The 4830-nt window shown below is 38.8% G+C and overlaps 1 long non-coding RNA gene across 1 annotated transcript in view; it reads right to left on the bottom strand.

Annotated features, from left to right (window-relative positions):
* Positions 1 to 2136: 2136 nt before the first annotated feature.
* LOC118008166 overlaps positions 2137 to 4830 on the bottom strand; it is an 11304-nt gene continuing 8610 nt past the window's right edge. Inside the window, exon 3 of the long non-coding RNA XR_004678600.1 lies at positions 2137 to 2175. This is a non-coding gene — a long non-coding RNA (uncharacterized LOC118008166). The remainder of the gene's footprint in view (positions 2176 to 4830) is intronic.

Raw genomic sequence — 4830 nt, 5'->3', positions numbered from 1 at the left:
TTGATTAGTATACTGGGCTGGACCCTTTTAATTACTTAATTAAGCCTGCATTTATGACTTAAAGTGACCCCTGGACATTTACCTAAGGGTGCCAAGAAAAATTTACGAGCTTGGTAGGATTTTTATATACGGCCTTGGAAAAGACCAACCTAACCCCCATTGGAAGGGATTAAAAGCAGTGGAAGACAAAAATAAAGTGGCTTTGGTGGGCATAACCCATAAATCCTGCATAATCAGCATACTGGTTGTACAACATTCCTTTTTTAAGAGCCACTCTGCCTTGAGTTTCTAGACACACTATAGCAGTGCCATCCAGATGTTGGCTAGGAGCCCCTCATTCCTTGGAGGTCTGGCTATAATGGGATTAGACCCAGCTGATTCCACAGCCTGGAAAAGTTGAGTTTGCCCAGTACCTTGTGCTCATTCTCAGAGACCTACTCACCTGAGGTCTCCCCAGCCTCTTATTTCTGAGTCTGTTTTGCTTTCCGCTTTCCCCCCTCATCAGCCTGGATGCAGAAATGAGCATCTCTTAGCATTCCCTCTTTAGAAGAATCTCCTCACACAAACAGTTGTGAGTTGTGGAGACTTTCCCGAAGGTTTTCCGTCTTCTTAGAGTGGGGCAGTGTTAGGTGGTCAGGGAGGTTGTTGTAGTTAAAGTTCACCACACTGAGTGACTGCTATTATTCCGGTACAGTGTTGAATGCTGGAGATACAGAGTAAATGATATCCATCATCCTCAAGATACTTACAGTCTAGTTGGGGAGAGAATGTAAGAGAATATAGTAAGTGCCTGTTAGAGCCCAGGTTGCCATGGGAGCACATGTGGTGGGGGCATGCAAACAGGCCTGTAGTGAGGATGTGGGAAGTCAAGGAAGATTTCTCTCTGTGATAAAATGGCAGATTATTTAAAGAATCAAATAGAATTTGAGAATGCAGAAATACAGTAAGAGATGTTAAAAACTCCAGAGATGGGTTCAACAATTTAGATGCATGAGAAGAGAGAGTCAATGAATTAGAAAATATGGCAGAGGATGGGGCGCCTGGGTGGCTCAGTCGGTTGAGCGTCTGATTCTTGATTTCGGCTCAGGTCATGATCTCAGGGTCCTGGGATACAGCCAGCATTGGGCTCCGTGTTCAGTGGGGAGTCTGCTTGAGGAATCTCTTCCTCTCCTTCTGTTACTCCCCCTGCTTGCATGCTCTCTCTCTAAAATAAATACATAAATCTTAAAAAGAAAAGAAAAGAAAGGAAAAGAAAAGATAATAGGGCAGAGGAAACGATCTAAAATAAAGAGAGACAACATAGAAAATCCAAAAGCAGGGTAAGAGATACAGAGAATACAGTGAGAGGATCTTACTTTTATTTAGTTGGAGTCCCAGGAGAACGAGCTGAGATAATATTTGAAGACATAAAATAATTTTCCACAACTGATGAAAGACTTTAAGTTCAGAATCACAAAGAACAACAAATCCCAAGCAAAACTAATCATAAGAAATCTATTCTTGACACATTAAAATAAATCTGCAGAAAACAAAAAAAAAAAAAAGAAAAAAATTGAAGACAGGCAGAGGGGGAAAAAGATTGTTTTCAAAGGAGCAACAGTTAGACAGACAACTGACTTCTCAACAGCAACAGTGGAAACCAGAAAACAGTGTAGTATCTTGAAAGGCTAAAAGTAAACTGCTAGTCTAAAATTCTACACCCAGCTAAAAATCTCCTTCACGTGTCAACATGAGAAGACACCTTTGGACAAAAAAAAAGAGTGATTTATTCACTAGCAAGAAACACTGTATTAGTTTTCTATTCCTATGTAATAAATTACTACAAACTCAGGACCTTAAAACAATACCCATTTATTTTCTCACAGTTGTGTAGATGTGAAGTCCAGGTAAGGACCAATTAGGCTCACAGCTCAGAGACTCACAAAGCTGAAATCAAGGTTTTGGGTAGGGGTGGGGTCTCATGTGAGGCTTGAGGTCTTCTTCCCAAGATCATGTGGTTGAAAGTGAGGTCTAGGGTGCCTGGGTGGCTCAGTCGTTAAGCATCTGCCTTCGGCTCAGGTCATGATCCCAGGGTCCTGGGATCGAGTCCCACATCGGGCTCCTTGCTCCGCGGGAAGCCTGCTTCTCCCTCTCCCACTCCTCCTGCTTGTGTTCCCTCTCTCTCTGTGTCTCTCTCTGTCAAAAAATAAATAAAATCTTAAAAAAAAAAAAGTGAGGTCTAAAAGCAGTCTAAGACTTAAAATTATATAAAATATATTCTCTGATACAATGAAATTACAATGAGAAAAAAACAACTTAGAAAACTCCACGTTTATTTGGAAAATAAGAAACACTTCTTTTTTAAGATTTTTTTTAAAAGATTTTATTTATTTATTTGACAGAGAGAGACACAGCAAGAGAGGGAACACAAGCAGGGGGAGTGGGAGAGGGAGAAGCAGGCTTCCCACAGAGCAGGGAGCCCAATGGGAGGCTCCATCCCAGGACCCTGGGATCGAGACCTGAGCGGAAGGCAGACACTTAATGACTGAGCCACCCAGGCACCCAAGAGACACTTCTAAATAACACATAAGTAGAATAAAGTATCACATAGGAAGTTAGAAAATATTTTGAACCGAATGTTAACAAAGTTTTTAATGTATCAATTCCCGCGGGATATAGGTGACAAAGGGAAGTATATAGCCTTAAATGCATATATATTACAAAGTAAGAAAGATGGAAAATTCATGAGCTAAGATTCATTCTCAAAAAGTTAGAAAAAGAAGACATGGGATACTATATTATTATTCACAAAGATTCACTAACCCAACTCTGGGCATCAACATCAGGCTTAGCCCTATTTCTTGCTCTAGTCAATGGAATGCATACAGGAGTGTGATGTGTCACATCTAGACAAAAGGTTTAAGATTCAACATCGAGTTCACCATACTGTCTCAGTTTCCCTCGGCTGTGATGACTGTCAGTGTTCTAGACAGCAGCTGTTCTGCTGCTCAAGCCCCAGGGTAAAGACAATGTGGAGAAGAAGCCAGCCAACCTGGACGGAACAGGTAGAATGATTGAGAAATAAACTATGTTGTAGAAATCCTTGAGATGTTTTTTTCAGGATCGTTTGTTGTCTCAACTTAACCTAACCTATCCTAACCCTTATAGAAGTCCAAAAGAAGAGGCAACTGCGTGGCGCAATCGGTTAAGCATCTGACTCTTGGTTTTGGCTCAGGTCGTGATCTCAGGGTCATGAGATCAAGCCCTACATCGGGCTCTGCACTCTGCGTGGAGTCTGCTTAGCATTCTCTCTTTCGCCTCTCCCTCTGCCCCTCCCCTGCCACATGCACTCTCTCTCTCTAATAAATAAATCTTAACAAAAAAAGAAGTACAAAAGAAACCCAAATACGGTAAAATAAATGAAATAATAAGGATAACAGCCTTAAAGAAACGGAAAAGAACATGCCATAGAGAAGATCACCAAAACCAAAAGCTGGGTCTTTGAAAAGACCAATAAAACTGATAAATCCTTAGAAATTATCAAGGCAATGAAAAAGAGAGAAAAAAATTTAAAAGAGAGAATGCACAAATAACCAATGCCAGCAATGAAAAAAGCAGGTATCACTATACATTCTATAAACACTAAAAAGATACTAAGAGAATTTTATGAATAATCTATGTTGAAAATGCGAGAAGTTAGATGAAATGAATATAGTCCTAGAAAAATACAACTTATTGAAAATTGATCTAGGAAGAAATAGAAATTTTAAGTCCTATAATTTTTAAATAAATTGAATCAGAGTTTAAAAACTTTGAATAGCTAAGGGAAAAATAATGCTTACTGTATACAAACGCTTTGGAGAATAGAAAAAAAAATGGTATACACTCCAATTCATTTATACGGCTAGCTTAACTATGATACCAAAAGCCAATGAGGATAGTTTCAGAAGAGAAAATTTAGCCAAATCTCACTCATGAACATAGATACAAAAGTTCTAAATAAAATACTGAATCAAGAAACATATAAAAAGGAAAATACATTATAACCAATGTGGTAGACAGTATAATAGCTCCTAAAGATGTTTATTTCCTAATCCTCAAAACCCTGTGACAATGTCATCTTACATGTCAAAAGGGACTTTGCAAAGCCCAATGTAATCACAAGAGTCCTCTTAAGAGGGAAACAGGAAGGTCAGAGTCAGAGAGATGTACGGATGGAGGCAGAGATTGGAGTGATGGGCTTTGAAGATGGAAGAAGGGACCACCAGCCAAGGAATGCAGCTAGCCTCTAGAAACAGGAAAAGGCAAGGAAACGTATTCTCCCCTAGAGCCTCCAGGAGAACTGCAGCTCTGCCAACACTTTGATTTAGCCCACAGGACCCACTCTGGATTTCTGACCTCAAAAATTGTAAGATAATAAAGGTGTGGTATTTTAAGACACTGTGTATTTGGGAATTTGTTACAGAAGCAACAGGAAACAGATACAACTAAGTTGATCTTATTCTAGAAATACAAGGATGCTTCAACATTGGAAAATCAAAATAGTTCACCATATAAGTAAATTTGAAGGAAGAAAATAATATGACTGCTCAATAAATAGAAAAAATTTCATAAAATTCAATTCCAATCATCATTAAAAGAAAAACAAACTTTTAGCAAACTATGATTAAAAGGATTTTTCTAAATCGGATATCCTTTATCAGAGGTTGGAGAAAAATCAACACGTTGTACCCCAAAACTTGTATAAAATTGTATGTCGTTATACTTCAATAAGAAAGAAAGAGAGAGAGAGAGAGAGAAAGAAAGAAAGAAAGAAAGAAAGAAAGAAAGAAAGAAAGAAAGAAAGAAAGA

Source organism: Mirounga leonina, unplaced genomic scaffold, assembly GCF_011800145.1.
Source record: "Mirounga leonina isolate KUSES-001 unplaced genomic scaffold, KU_Mleo_1.0 Mir_125, whole genome shotgun sequence".
NCBI lineage: Eukaryota > Metazoa > Chordata > Mammalia > Carnivora > Phocidae > Mirounga > Mirounga leonina.
Note: the sequence above shows the minus strand (reverse complement) of the source record. Positions and strands in the feature narration are given on the sequence as shown.